General features: G+C 46.1%; 1 long non-coding RNA gene across 1 annotated transcript in view; it reads right to left on the minus strand.

Moving 5' to 3' along the window:
• Positions 1-5,886: 5,886 nt before the first annotated feature.
• LOC143730857 (uncharacterized) overlaps positions 5,887-16,086 on the minus strand; it is a 160,113-nt gene continuing 149,913 nt past the window's right edge. The window contains exon 2 of the long non-coding RNA XR_013200665.1: positions 5,887-5,925. This is a non-coding gene — a long non-coding RNA (uncharacterized LOC143730857). The remainder of the gene's footprint in view (positions 5,926-16,086) is intronic.

The following is a 16,086-nucleotide window of genomic DNA, read 5'->3' on the forward strand; positions in this document are numbered from 1 at the left end:
TGCGTAGCAAATATGCAGTGAGGATGCAATGTAAAAACGACGCACATTAGCAACTGGCTGAATAAACTGGAGCCTAAGGAACCCCGAGGCTCGACAGAACATGCCAAAAATAAGTCTCCCAGCATAGTAACACTAACCAGACAGAGTCGGGTGTCATGCATAAAAACTGGCTCATAACAGTCCTGGAACTACTTGTCCTTATAGACAGTAACATGCTAGACAGATTAAAAAAAAAATCAGACACAGTTGGGTTAAATATCATACTGAGAGGACCCTGGCCTGCTGACAAGGTACCTCCAGATTATCAAATCTGACAAATGTGGACGGCGAAGACCAGCCGGCCGTCGCACAAATGTCTTGAATTGGTACACCACTGGAGCAAGCCCACGAGGAGGCCATGCCTCTCGTGGAATGGCCTTTAGCGCCTATGGGACAATTCTGGCCCACAGAGGCGTATGCCAGCGAGATGGCGTCCACTATCCATCTAGATAGCCTCTGCTTCGTGACCTGGACCCCTTTAATTATTTTGATAACTGATGGGGTCATTTTTCTTTAATTGTACACTGTATATGTTTATCTATGCATATTGTGATTTCTGATGCCTGTGTAACCTTTAAATTTGCTAGTTCGTTATTTTATTTTATTTCACTAATTGATTATTTTATTTGGGGAAAAAGGAACAGATGTCAAACAATAATAATTTATTTAAGAAAATGTTTTATACATTTTATTTGTCTCATATAAAGTTTTATATATATTGGTGTGGAGGTTATTTTGTGCTCCTGTCTCTTTAAGGCAGAGCGTGCTAAAAAAAAAAAAAAAAAAAGGTGAAGTGAGTTGTATGCGACTTAGGCGGCTGTTCATGCTGTTATGCCGATGCTTCTGATTAAAGAAGAAACGTGAATTATCACCATTGTAACCTGTATTTCATTTATGTTACCCACAATGAGAGACTGGAGTAATCGCCGATGCAGCATCAAGAAATAAGGGTTACAGACTGGTGGCAGCGGTTTCAAGTTCAAGAGTTTCTGGAAGTTTCAGGGCAGTAGCATTTAACTATGACGGATCATTTCTAATGCACCGCAAAGCGTAGTGGTGAATGAACATTGAGGTGACATTTGGTCTGTTTAAGGGACTATTTAATCACTCGCTCCGTTCGAAGTTTAACAGCACCTAATTGATGGGAAAATGTCTATTGATTCTCGCGCGCTTCCTGCACGCGTCTCGTCTCTCAACAGGAGCGATGATGACTAATTGGACAGTACGACTCACCGTTCGTCTAATCATACAACAAAGGTGCTGCACTTCAAAGTCGATCTTCCACCATGTTCCCATGGGGATGGTAAGGATAAAAACAGTTTTTCCTTATGGAAAGCCCGATTAGAGCTTGCTGTAAAGGCTTGTGCTGATGCACAGACACAGGATTTGGCCGCCATTTTGCCTACGCGGTTGAGTGGAGATGCTTTAGCTTACAGGCTCTCCCTGTCTCCTGATATACAACAAGACTATGAACAGTGTGTTAATGCATTAAATTACGTTTTTGGCCGGAAGCAATTTTTGCTGCATTTTCAGACTTTGTGAATGCCAGACCGCGTATGCCCAAAGAGCCTTTGGAAGTATTTGCAGCTGAGATTACAAGACTGGTTTTGGAAGTATTTCCAAATTATAGTGAGTCCGCCATTACTATGGAACAATTTAGACGGTTCATAGCCGGTCTTGACCCTGTTCTCCAGGCAAAATGTCACGAGCATGGCGCTACTAGCCTAGAGGAAGCATTCGCTATTGCTTGTAAATGGGAACGAGCACAGGAAGTTCTCAGGCTAGCACCCCTTTCCCATCTCAGTCAAAAGACCAGCCTGAAGCTAAATTCATCACCAACTTCACCCAGTGGTGAATCGCTTTCTACTATGGTATCCACAAAGACTGCATCATCTGACATTTTATCAGAAATCATGACTGCCGTAAATCAACTAACTGCTGATGTTAAGACTCTCAGGATGGAATTTGGTCAATTAAAAAGACAGCAGGAGCCCAGTTTTCAACATGCTTCCTCCAGACAGAGAGGCTACTCACCTGAACGTGGTAGAGATAAAAATCATTACTCTCCGCTCTCATATCCAAGGAGATACCAATCGTCGCCTGCATCATCTCCATATCGTCAAGAGGAACCTTACTCCTCCATCCACCGAGACGGTGACAGACATCGAGGCTATAGAGATCGTCACGCCAGTCCATCTCCACATTTTCGAGAACCTCACATCAGCCCGTCTTCACATCACCGTGATCGTCACATTAGCCCGTCGCCGCATTATAGAGAATGCCACATCAGCCCGTCTTCACATCACCGTGATCGTCACATCAGCCCGTCGCCGCATTATAGAGAATGCCACATCAGCCCGTCTTCACATCACCGTGATCGTCACATCAGCCTGTCGCCGCATTATAGAGAACGCCACGTCAGTCCGTCTTCACATCACCCTGATCGTTACGTCAGCCCATCACCACGTCATCGAGATCGTCACGCCAGCCTGCCTCCACATTATGGTGCTCAACATGCCAGCCCTACTGCTCATCGTCATAGCCAACATGTCGGCCCGACTCTACATCATCGTGATTATTTCAGACCGACATCTGATGATCGCTTGCATCAAGCTTCTCATCATCAGGATCGTCATGTGACCGAATTGCCCTCCAACAAGTTTTCTGGTGAGAGATATGGCCCACGATCTTCTAGTGACCATCTACCCTCGTCTGGTGATGATCATGTCAGTTTCGGCGATGAGGATGTTGAACAGCAGGGAAACGTCTGGTAGCAGGTACTATGGGCCAAGTATCTGCTGAGTCTATGAGTGGGCCCAAACAAACTGAACTTGTAACTTCTGTCACTCCCACACCTTATGTTTTTTGCTATCATTGAGAACATTGCTCAAGCATTTGTAGACACAGGCTCAGAAATATCTTTAATCAGTGAAACACTGAGAATGTAGATACCCTCTCTAATGAAAAGCCTATTCAGAAATCCTTTCTGCTGGCAAAATCAGTGACGGGTAACAATCTGGACACTCTTGGTATGTTGCCTATTACTATTAGGCTGGGTGAGGAAGTGTTCTCCCATAATGTCCAGGTGGTTAGAAATGCTACACAGCCTGTTATCCTTGGTTTAGATTTAGTCAAGCATACCATCCATACTGGGGATGCGCAGCCCATCAAGCAGAGGGCTTATAGAACATCACCACACATACGAGCTGAGATTGATAGGCAAGTTCAGCAGCTCCTTTCTCATGATGTCATCGAAGAAAGTTGTAGTCCTTGGGCTTCCCCTGTCGTCTTAGTAAAAAAGAAAGATGGCAGTTACAGGTTCTGCATTGATTTCAGGAAGCTTAATGCAGTCACTGTAAAAGACTCTTACCCATTGCCCCGACCATCAGACGCTCTAGACAGCTTATCAGGTGCATGTTGGTTTAGTACAATGGATCTGTCAAGTGGATACTGGCAAGTTGAGCTAGACTCTAATGATAGGGAGAAAACTGCATTCAATACAGGCAGTGCTTTATATCAATTCAAGGTTATGCCGATGGGTCTAACGAATGCCCCTCCGACTTTCCAACGACTGATGAAGCTGGTGCTTCATGGACTTAATTGGAAAGTATGTCTGGTGTACCTTGATGATGTATTGGTGTTCAGTCGGACTTTCAGTGACCATCTTAACAGTCTTGAGGAGGTTTTCAGTTGATTTCGTTCAGCAGGTCTAAAATTGAAGGGTAGTAAATGGCATTTTGCTCGCAGTGAAGTGTCTTACTTGGGTCATGTTGTATCTAGTCAGGGTCTCCATTCAGATGAAAAGAACCTGGACAAGGTCTGGTCATGGCCTACCCCCAGGACTGTCACAGAGGTGAGAGCGTTTGTTGGTCTGTGCTCATATTATAGGAGGTTTCTTGTCAGGGGCCTCATTCAAAATGAGCTCGCCTGTGACAGAAACAAAAGCAGTGCAGTGTGTCATTCTCGGCCATACCACTGCTGAAAGAGTCTCCTCTTCTGCTGAAGAGCCAAATATTTGTGTAGTTCTTCCTGACATGAGTCCGGCATTGTCAGTTAATTTGGCTGAATTACAAGCTCAGCAAAAAGCTGACATTTGTCTTAGTGCTGTCATCGACTGGAAAGAGAATGGTAAACAAAGGCAGACTCAAACGATCCCCTGCCACACTGAGGAAACTCTGGCATGAATTCCCCAAATTATCAGTGCAGGAGAGTATATTGTGTCGCAGAGTAAAATCATCTCCTCATGGCCCTCCTGCCTACCAAGTAGTCTTGCCTGAGGTACTCATTCAAACAGCTCTTAAGTGTTTTCATGGAGAGAAGTTTATTGGACATTTGAGTGCTGAGCGTACTTTGTTAAGAGCCAGGAAAATCTGCTATTGGCCGTACATGTCTTGTGATATCCATAAATTCTGTGCTGAATGTTTATCTTGTCAGTCCTGTGCTTCTACGACTCCTCATGAAAGTGCCCTGTTACAGTCGATCAATGCGGAAAGACCATTCCAAAGAATTGCTGCTGACATCACTGAGCTACCTGTTACTTCACTTGGGAATAGGTATGTTTTAGTAGTAATGGACTATTTTACCCGCTTTGTCAATCTGTACCCCCTGAAAGACCAGCGTGCCTCAACTGTAGCACAGTGCATCTTTGAGGATTACATTAAACAGCATGGGGTCCCTGAGATATTCCATACAGACCAAGGTAGACAGTTTGAGTCCGATTTGGTTAAACATTTGTGCAGTCAACTTGGCATTGAGAAATCCCGTACCTCTGCAGTTGTTTTACTGTACTGTATAACACTGTAGCAATGTTCAGGGAAGAAGGAGGCGGGGACCGGCGAACATTTAAACATACTTTATTAAAATAAAACCAAACAAACTAAAATACCGTAAGCAGCCCCTCGCGGACGACTGCTGGCTAAAATAAACCCAAATACAAAAAACAAAACTCAACTAAAATACAGGCCTGTTCCTCTCTCGATCATCAACGTCGTCACTCCTCCTTTATGCTTCCGCTCCTCCGTGAGAGATGCGAGACCGGTGTGCTCACAGGTGTTGCTCATTATCAATCGCACCACCGGCCTCGCGCCGTTCTCTCACGTCCCTCGGCCGTCCTGTTCGCCACATACCCCCATCGCCCCTCACAGGCCGGGGGGTACCCACGAGCCTGTGCCTATTCCCCCCCGGCGGCGGCGATCCCTGGGGGGTATGGACCGACAAGCCGAGGGAAACGGAGACGGAAGGATGAGGAGCGACAGATCGAGAGAGGGGAGAGAGGAAAAAAAAATTGGTCCGGTTCCCACAACGCACTGCCATCTGGTCCCCCACCAGCTAGGCGATCTCCTCCGCGGTGCCTGGTGGTGACGCTGGGTAGCCCTCGGTGGACGGCTCGACGTTCCTCCGCCGCCCGGTGGACGGCGACGGCTCCTCGGGTGGCTTGGGCAGACGGTAGGAGTCCCCCGCTCCCTGCTCTTCCCCTTCGCTGGTGGACGGCAGCAGGCTCCGGCCCATGGCGAGCGGCGGCGACTCCTCCTCTCCCTCCCGGATGGCAGCCGCCCCTCCAATACCCAGGCGGCCGGCAGCGAGCTCAACTGTCCCACCGGCAACTCACTCCAGCGCACCGCCTCGAGCGTCCATGGCCGCGAGTCCCCCGGGTCCCTGCTCCTTCCCTGCCCGGCGGATGGCAGCAGGCTCCGGCCCACGGCGAGCGGCGGCGACTCGCACACCATGCTCGATGGCACCGCGGATTCCCCACAGCGGCGAGGACTCTCTGACAGCGCATTCCTCCCTCTTCCTGGGTTTCGGCACCAGTGTAGCAATGTTCAGGGAAGAAGGAGGCGGGAACCGGCGAACATTCAAATAAACTTTATTAAAATAAAACAAACCAAGCTAAAATACCGCCAGCAGCCCCTCGCGGACGACTGCTGGCTTACCTAAAATAAACATAACGGCCAGCAGCCCCTCGCGGACGACTGCTGGCTAAAATAAAACACAAATACAAAAAACAAAACTCAACTAAAATACAGGCCTGTTCCTCTCTCGATCATCAACGTCGTCGCTCCTCCTTTATGCTTCCGCTCCTCCATGAGAGATGCGAGACCGGTGAGCTCACAGGTGCTGCTCATTATCAATCGCACCACCGGCCTCGCGCCGTTCTCTCACGTCCCTCGGCCGTCCTTCGCCACAAACACATAATTTGATTTTCCATAGGGGATAAGGAATGTGTATTATTCTAGGTGTGTTAGTAATATACATTTTGATGCACTATTGCATATGCACTGTTGGTGTTGTCATGTTAATAAGTTGTTGCGATGTTGTAGAGTTATTCAGTATTGTATTGAGATAGAAACGAGGACGTTTCTTTGATAAGTAGGGGAAGACTGTAACCTTTAAATTTGCTAGTTCGTTATTTTATTTTATTTCACTAGTTTATTTCACTAGTTGATTATTTTATTTGGGGAAAAAGGAACAGATGTCAAACAATAATAATTTAAATAATAAAAGAAAATGTTTTTATACATTTTTTTTTGTCTTATACAAAGTTTTATATATATTGGTGTGGAGGTTATTTTGTGCTCCTGCCTCTGTAAGGCAGAGCGTGCTAAAAAAAAAAAAAAAAGGTGAAGTGAGTTGTATGCGAGTTAGCATTGAATATGTTTATCCATGCATATTGTGATCTCAGATGCCTGTGTGAACATTATTTACATTATATATACTGCATATATGTTCACACAGTCATCAGAGATCACAATATGCATATCACAATATCACAATATGCAATATACTGTATATATATATACATATATATATATATATATATACATACATATATATATATATATATATATATATATATATATATATATATATATATATATATATATATAATATATACAAGTTACATAATGAAGACAGACTTCACTGTTCACACACACAGAGTTTAATTGCAGGCTATGGGTGTCCCCTGTTCGATAGGTAGACATCGTTCAGGTCCCCACTTGGCATGTTTTTTTTAAATAAAAAAATGCATATTTAAAGTTATATTATGAAAAAAGACCTTAAAAGAAATTTTTTTATGTCATTTTTGTGTCTTCAAAATAACTAGAAACACTAGTCCCCTCTTGGCCAGTGTAGAGCGATAGTCCCCTGTTAGTAATATAGACGTGTATTCGTGTGTGTGTGTGTGTGTGTGTGTGTGTGTGTGTGTGTGTGTGTGTGTGTGTGTGTGTGTGTGTGTGTGTGTGTGTGTGTGTGTGTGTGTGTGTGAGTGTGTGTGTGTGTGTGTGTGTGTGTGTGTGTGTGTGAGTGTGTGTGTGTGTGTGTGTGTGTGTGTGTGTGTGTGTGTGTGTGTGTGTGTGTGTGTGTGTGTGTGTGTGTGTGTGTGTGTGTGTGTGTGTGTGGATTACTGTGTCAAGATGGCGCCAGGTTGAGTGTTGGCTTGCCGTCGCTCCACATTTAGGATGTCTGTTTTTTTTTTTTATTACTTTTATGTTTTATCAATCATTTGGATTGCTCACAGTTGATCTATGATTGCCTTACGTTGTTTAGCCTTCGATCTACGGCTTTGGTTATGTGCAGACGTGATTTGATCTTAAAATTGTTTGCTGAACAGCCATGCATGTTCCAGCAGCCGATGAAAGTCTGTCAGGTAACGAGATGCGCGTGCTGGAAGAGGAGACGCCACAGGAGACGAGTCATACGGGCTGGAGTATTGGTGAAACTTAAAGGGGTGAATGATTGCGATTTCAATTTTTTCATTTTAAATAGTGTGTAATGTTGCTGTTGGTGCATGAACAGTATCTGCAAAAGTTGCTGCCCTGAAAGTTCAATGTAAGCAGAGATATCGTCTTTTAAAAATCAGGAAGTTTAATGCCAACAAAAACGATTCGAATGGGACAACAACGAAATAGTTCCCGGGTTTTATACGTAACTAACCCATAAATTTACATCAACCCTCCCTCCAGAATATGCAAAAAAGGGGGCATGGCCATATTTCTGTGGCTTTGTCGAAGAGGAAGAGTTATAGTGGAGAATAGCCGTCGAAAGTGTGTTATTTTCCCCCAGCTGTCAGGTCTTCTGTGTTCGGGCTTCCTACGGACGCTGTAGTTCGTCAACAATGGCTACAATTTATGTTTGATTATGTTCCAGAAAATGACAATCGTAATTTAGCTCTCTGTGCTGCGCATTTTACGGAAGACAGCTTCCAGAATTTCCACAAATTCAATGTCGGATTCAACAACAAACTGTTACTAAAGCATGAAGCAGTTCCAACTTTAAAACCAGAGGCAGCAGTTGTTGGGCCACAACCTGTAAGTAAGACTTAATCATTTTAAATGTATTTGCATGTATAATTTTAGACGTAATGATTTAGTTTTATCAACGACGTAAACAAATGCCAACGCTGGCTTTAGTAGCCAATTATTTATGCTATTTCGTGTTTCCATGACAAATGCATACAAACATTTTGGACCTGAATTTGTAATTATGTCTTTTCCATGCATACTTTATGACGTAATTTTTCGATTTGATCAAGAACGTAAACCAATGTCAACGCTGTTTGTTTATAGCCAGTTAGTTCGATGCTATTTTGTGTGTATAAGAAAAACGTGTATAAATTCAAAAAATATATGTAATAGCAACAGCAAACTTAAACCTAACCTAAAGAAAACGATACACAGAGTAAACTAAGTTTTGTGAATAGATAAACGGTTGTTCATTATATCGATAAAACAATAACTTTAAAAAAACGGTATTACTCAGTCATTTATTCACTTATATTAAATATTTAATCAGGAGAAAACCGTATCTCAAAAGCTAACTAGCATCAGTAGCATTTTCAAGTAACAGCGTATCGAAATTCTTATATAATAATAGAATAATAATAATGATTCAAAAATGTACCATTCAGAAACGTTTTGTAAGAGCCGTGTTTGGGGAGGTTCTGCTTGACTCTCTTCATTGCCGCTTTCTGGGTCTGATTCTGGCTCAAACTGATATGCAGTATTGACATTTGTCCGGAGCACATGAAGCTTTCGCCTGTAAAGGTAATGGGCGTGAAGTTTCCGGACAACGTGCACTACGCAGTTTAGCCAATTGCAACACACCGGCCCAACTAACCAATCTGAGCCCATTGCCTGTTTCTGAGGGAGTGGTTACATAGAAACAGGAAGTCAATGAAAAATAAGGCTTTAAAAAACAAACAAACACGAAGACATGTTATATTGCACCCCACAAACACAATCATGCAAAGAAAAAAAGCAGTAAACCACCCCTTTAAGAAACTGAGGATCCTAAACAGTGGATTTAGACTAATGGCGGAGTCGCGGCCTTCCTATTTGATATATGTTCTGCCTGCCACATCAACACCATTGCGTCGGACTACACGGAGAGAGATGAGACGCGGAGGTGTGGTGCATTCAAACTTGCGGTCTGTGAGACGAGCTGGGGTAACGAAGCTAAGAGCTGTCTCTTCCTCTATCAATAGTAGTTTATTTTATATAACTGTACCATCAGGGTTTAAGCATGCTGTTATCGAGCCAGTCGATTTGGATTCAATCGATTTTAAAAATTTCAGACCTATTTCGAAATTGCCTTTTATGAATAAGATTTTAGAGAAAGTTGTCCATAATCAACTTACAGACTTTTTGAATGTAAATAACATAATGGATATTTTTCAGTCTGGATTTAGGACCAAACATAGCACAGAATCAGCATTATTAAAGTTCCCCTTCAGGGACTACTGTTGCGTGAAATCGCAGTGAGAACGCCCTTCAGCGTGACGCGTCTGAAGCATGAATGAAATCAGTCAATGGAGAGATGGAGCGTCATAGCGAGTGACGTCATCGACCAGGAAGCTATAAATATCCCATGAGCACACAATACGCCAGCTTTTTGTTACTTCAGCAAGCTCTGTGTGTGTCTGAAATCTAGCGATTGTGTTTGTCTGTTTAGACAGGAGTTTCTCACTATATATATATATATATATATATATATATATATATATATATATATATATATATATATATAAAAACAATATGAGTGTTAAAGTGACGAGCGAGCAATATAGAAAGTGTGTTTCCCCCTGTACACGATACATCACGGGTGGGGATACACATCAGCTGTGTGTTGCTTGTTTGGGATTGCAGCATGTGCGATTGTGAGCATTGCGAGCGTTTTCCCTTGAGAACTCTGCGCTCGCGGCGATCGCTCTTCGAGGAGAGTGGTTTGCTGCGAGCTCCCCGAGGCTCGGGTCCCGCTTCTGTTGAGGCAGAGCGGCGGCGCTTGTCTTGGGGCTCGCAGATGGATCTCACTGGCGACGTTGAGACGGGCTCCGCCCTATCTCAGCTATCTCCGGCAAGATCTAGTGCCTCTCACCCGGCTCTGGAAGCACGCGCTGCGGCGGTTACTTCTGCCTGGGTCGAGGCACATGATATCGATTATCCAGTTCTGAGGAGCTCGATGTCGAAAGTTTTGCATCAGAAGAAACTGACTCGTCACTCCAGCATACTGCTGAAGAGGGGCTGATAGATGTGTTATTTGGGCTGTTGAAAAGCTTAGCATCGAGTGGCCAACTGATAGGCAGGAGTCTAGTAATAAAAGCAAATTAGATGATAAATTTCTGTCTGCCCGTCCTCAGCCTTCTCGCCGGTGCTTACCATTCTTCCCAGATCTTGACTCTGAGGTTTCAAAGACCTGGGTCAGACCTGTTTCAATCAGAATTTATACTAACCAGTCAAACATTTTTGTTGCAAAAGCTTCAGGGTACGTGACCATGCCGAAGGCAGAGGAGATGCTCCCTAGCTATCTCTCTCCTGTTAGTGGGGAAGGCTTACTCGGCGGCGGGTCAGGCGGCTGCATGTCTACACACTGTGGCCATTATGCAGGCTTATCAGGCTGACCTGCTTAAAGATGCTTGTGAGGGGGGTGAAATTTCTGTTGATATGATTAATGAGCTCAGGCAGACTGCTGATCTCACTCTCCGGGCCACCAAGGAGACCGTTAAATCTATCGGCCGGTCTATGGCAGCCATGGTGGCCACAGAGAGACACTTGTGTTTGAGTCAGACCTCTATGAAGGAGAATGATACGACTCTCCTTTTAAATGCTCTAGTTTCGCCTGCGGGCCTCTTCGGTGGCGCTCTTCACTCTGTCACGGAGAGGTTCCAGGAAGAGAAGAAACAGGCGGCTGCTTTTCAGAAATTTATGCCCCTTAAAGTGCGTGTCGCTGGGGCTGCTGAGCGAGGGCAGTCCCAGCCGCCGAGTACTTCAAAAAGAGCGCAGCAAAAACGGAGTGTCGCGTCTCATGCCCCCCCGCAGAGAAACTGGAGGGACGAGGCGGGACGCTCTCCGGCGCGACCTTCTCGGGGTAGGGCTGATCTGAGGACAGTCATTATCGCCAAAAAGGCCGCGTTGAAAAAATCCTGACGTGCTGAACGTCAGGACTCTGAGGGTGGTCCCCATCGTGGAAGACTTGAGTTTACTGCACAAAAAACACGGTGCCCTGTCTTTCCCGATGCCCTCAGGGGTCTGCTCTACTAACCCTGCCTATACAGGGCGTAGAGAGACTTGGCGAGCGATTTCCCGAGGGACGCTCGCCCCCTCCGAGGAGGGTTGTGAGACCAGCTGTTCCCTGCCAGTACATTACTGGGCGCTGTGTCTGTCACTCGGGATGTTCATCCAGAGGCCAGCCTCGAGAGGCTGGTTCCCTTAGTACAGTTCCTGGCGGAATGGAAAATTCTCCCCAATGTTTCTCAGTGGGTCCTGAATACTATAGAGAAAAAGGAGCTATAGAGTGGGTTCCTCCACCCAGCAGGGAGTTAGGATACTACAGCCGGTACTTCATCGTTCCGAAAAAAGATGGAGGGCTGCGTCCCTTTCTAGATCTGCGTCTCTTAAATCGCGCTGTTGGGAAGCTCAAATTCAAGATGCTCAGTCTCAAGCAGATCGTGTCACAAATCAGATCCGAGGACTGGTTCGTCACGATAGGTCTAAAGGACGCTTACTTCCACGTATCTGTCCTCCCTCAACACAGGAAGTTCCTGAGGTTCGCTTTCGGGGGCGAAGCTTACCAATATCAGGTTCTTCCGTTCGGCCTAGCACTGTCCCCCCGCACGTTCACAAAGTGTATGGATGCGGCTATAGCCCCGCTGAGGCTGCAGTGCATCCGTATTCTGAACAACAGGCGGTTCGGCATCGAGATGTCGTTCTTGCTCACATCAAGAGGTTGGGGTTGAGGCTGAACGCCAAGAAGAGTGTTCTTTCTCCATTACAGAGAACCACTTTTCTCGGTGTAGTGTGGGATTCGACGACGATGCAGGCACAGTTGTCACCTGCTCGTGTTGCTTCGATTCTCGCCGCAGTAGATCAGGTCAAGCTAGGCCAGTCATCCACTGTAAAACAGTTACAGAGACTGTTAGGTGTCGTGGCAGCTGCGTCCAACGTGATACCTTTTGGCCTCCTGCACATGAGACCGTTACAGTGGTGGCTCAGAACCAGGGGTTTCTCCCCGAGGGGAAATCCGCTTCGCATGATCATGAGTTCGCGACGGTGTCATCGCGCCCTGGTTATGTGGAAAGATCCTCGGTTTCTGTACCAAGGCCCCGTGTTGGGAGCTCCTTGTCGTCGCCTTATGCTAACGACAGATGCCTCTCTCACGGGGTGAGGGGGCGATCATGAGTGGTCGCCCAGCTCAGGGTCTGTGGGAGGACCATCACCGTCTATGGCACATAAATTGTCTAGAGATGTTGGCAGTGTTTCAAGCACTGAAACATTTCCTCCCAGACCTAAGGGGCCACCATGTTCTTGTCCGGACAGACAAAACATCGGTGGTCTCTTATATCAACCATCAGGGGGGTCTGCGTTCTCGCCCACTTTACAAACTGGCACGTCAGATCCTTCTATGGTCCCAGGGGATAATTCTTTCTCTGAGAGCTATTTATCTCCCGGGGTATTTTAATCAGGGGGCAGACATCCTGTCGAGGCAGGGGCCGAGGCCCGGGGAATGGAGTCTTCACCCCGAGGTGGGGGAGCTCCTATGGAAACATTTCGGTCGTGCTGAGGTAGACCTATTTCCCTCACGAGAGGCATCACACTGTCCACTGTGGTTCTCTCTCAGCCTGCCAGCCCCACTGGGGTTGGACGCGATGGTACATCTGTGGCCGAGGTCACGTCTGTACGCTTTTCCCCCGATCGCTCTGCTCCCGGGAGTTCTGGAGAGGGTTCACCGGGACGGGCACATTCTTCTGCTAATAGCCCCGTTCTGGCCGGCCCGAGTATGGTTTGCGGACCTAGTGTCTCTCCTCGACGGCTCTCCCCTGGAGATACCGATCAGAAGAGATCTACTCTCTCAGGCGAGTGGGTCGATCCTTCACCCCTGCCCAGAACTATGGAGGCTGTGGGCTTGGCCTCTGAGGGGGCCCAGCTCATAGATTCTGGTCTCTCGACTGATGTCGTTGAGACCATCCTCCAACCCAGAGCTCCCGCCACGAGGAAGTTATATGCAGCGAGGTGGGAACTTTTCACCTCTTGGTGTGGAGTGCGCCAGCAGGACCCAGTTAACTGCCCGGTTGGTACAGTGCTGGATTTCCTGCAGGACCGTCTCTCCACAGGGTTATCCCACTCCACACTGAAGGTGTACGTGGCGGCCTAAGCTGCTAACCACGCCCCTTCGAGCGGAGGTTCTCTCGGGAGACACCCACTTATATCTCACTTCCTTCGTGGCACCTTGAGGCTGAGGCCTGCAGTTCGCACGAGGGTACCAGTTTGGGATCTGGCCATCGTCTTAGAAGGTCTCTCCCTAGCTCCTTTCGAGCCCATCGAGGAAGTTTCGGAAAAGTTTCTTACACTAAAGACTATCCTTATTCTCGCTTTCTGATCTCTAAAAAGAATTGGAGATTTTCAAGCACTTTCAGTGGCTCCATCGTGCCTGGATTTTGCTCCTGGTATGGTTAAGGCCTTTCTCTGTCCGAGACCAGGTTATGTTGCTAAGGTGCCAACTACTTTTGTTAGACCTATAGTTCTGCATGCTTTTTGTCCTCCGCCTTTTCTGACGTCAGACCAGAAGAAACTTAATTTGCTGTGCCCCGTTAGGGCTTTAGATGCTTATGTCCTCAGAGCTCCCTGTGGAGGAGATCGGAACAACTGTTTGTCTGTTTTGGGTCACCTAAGAAAGGGTGTCCGGCATCTAAGCAAAGGATGAGCAAGTGGGTGGTCGAGGCCATCTCGCTTGCTTACGGTTCGGCCCATCAGCCTTCACCTTTGACTGCAAGGGCTCATTCCACCAGGAGTATGGCTGCCTCTACAGCTCTTCTTCAAGGAGCTTCTCTTCAGGACGTCTGTGATGCGGCAGGCTGGTCCTCACCGCACACTTTCGTTAGGTTTTATTCCCTTGATCTTAGCTCCACTCCCGGGGCTCAGGTTCTCTCGTCGGTTTGTGTCTCCTAATGACACACGACGGGGATTTGGTCGTATGGGGATGTGGGTATTGCGTTCCCACTGCGATTTCACGCAGCGGTAGTCCCTGAAGGGGAACGTCCCGGGTTACGTATGTAACCCTAGTTCCCCGAAGGGACGGACGCTGCGTGTCCTGCCATTCTCCCGGCATCCCCTTGAGTCGCTTGCTTCAGTAACTTTAAGCTGGCGTATTGTGTGCTCAGGGGATATTTATAGCTTCCTGGTCGATGACGTCACTCGCTATGACGCTCCATTTCTCCATTGACTGATTTCATTCATGCTTCGGACGCGTCACGCTGAAGGGCGTTCCCACTGCGATTTCACGCAGCGTCCGTCCCTACGGGGAACTAGGGTTACATACGTAACCCGGGACGTTTGCAAATGACATTCTGTTAAGTATTGACTCTGGGAAAAGTGTTGCCTTAATGATGTTAGATTTAAGTGCAGCCTTTGATACTTTAGATCACGTAATTTTAATACAACGCCTCAGAGATCATGTAGGCATTAATGGTGTAGCCCTTAACGGGCTTTCCTCTTATTTGCATAACAGGACATGCTCTGTTAAAATTGGAAACTATGTCTCTGCACCCGCGACACTTTCTTGGGGGGTTCCTCAGGGATCAATCCTTGGTCCGACACTATTTCCATTGTACATGCTACCCTTGGAGTCCATTTTTAAGCAGCATAATATTAATTACCACTTGTATGCTGATGATTTACAACTTTCCTCTGGAGTGTGATGGCTGTACATCTTTTACTAATTTTTATAAGCGCTTGACCGAGGTAAAGGGATGGTTAGCAAATAATTTTCTACAATTAAATGAGGATAAGACTGAGTTTATTATGTTTGGGAACAAGAAGCTTGGGAATGGTCTGGCTGGGAATTATGGACTATTGTCCAACAATATGTATAGTTTTGTTAAGAACCTTGGAGTATTTTTCGATTCTGAAATGCGCTTTGATCGTCAAGTTAACAGCGTTGTGAAATCCTCTTTCTTTCACTTGAGAAAACAGTCCAAGCTGAAACCAATCCTTTCATATAAGGACTTGGAGATTGTTTTACATGCCTTCGTTTTAACCCGGTTAGTTCATTGTAATGCTCTTTATTTAGGCATAAGTGATTCACTGGTTACTCGGTTTCAGCGTGTCCAAAATGCTTCAGCGAGATTTTTAACAAATACCAGAAAATGTGATCATATAACACCTGTATTTATATCTCTTCACTGGCTACCTGTTAAATACAGAATACAATATAAGGTGTTACTATTTGCTTTTAAAGCACTGCATGATCTTGCTTCTGAATATATAAAGGACATGATAATCCCTTATCAGTCTCAACATCACCTGCGCTCCTCTCAGAACATGTTTCTAACCATCCCACGGTCTCGCTTGAGGCGTAGTGGAGATCACGCCTTCTTTGTTGCGGCTCCTGCACTTTGGAATGTGTTGCCATTATCTCTAAAATCCTTTTCAAGCATGGATATTTTTAGAAATGACTTGAAGACTTATTTATTTCATCAAGCTTTTGGCGTTTGATTAGGTCTTCGAACTGTGTTTTGTGGCTTGATTCTCTGGGTGTGAGTATAGCAACTGTGAGTGA

This window comes from Siphateles boraxobius, unplaced genomic scaffold, assembly GCF_051911475.1.
Source record: "Siphateles boraxobius isolate OS27281-9 unplaced genomic scaffold, OSU_SipBor_1 82, whole genome shotgun sequence".
NCBI classification, from domain to species: Eukaryota; Metazoa; Chordata; class Actinopteri; order Cypriniformes; family Leuciscidae; genus Siphateles; species Siphateles boraxobius.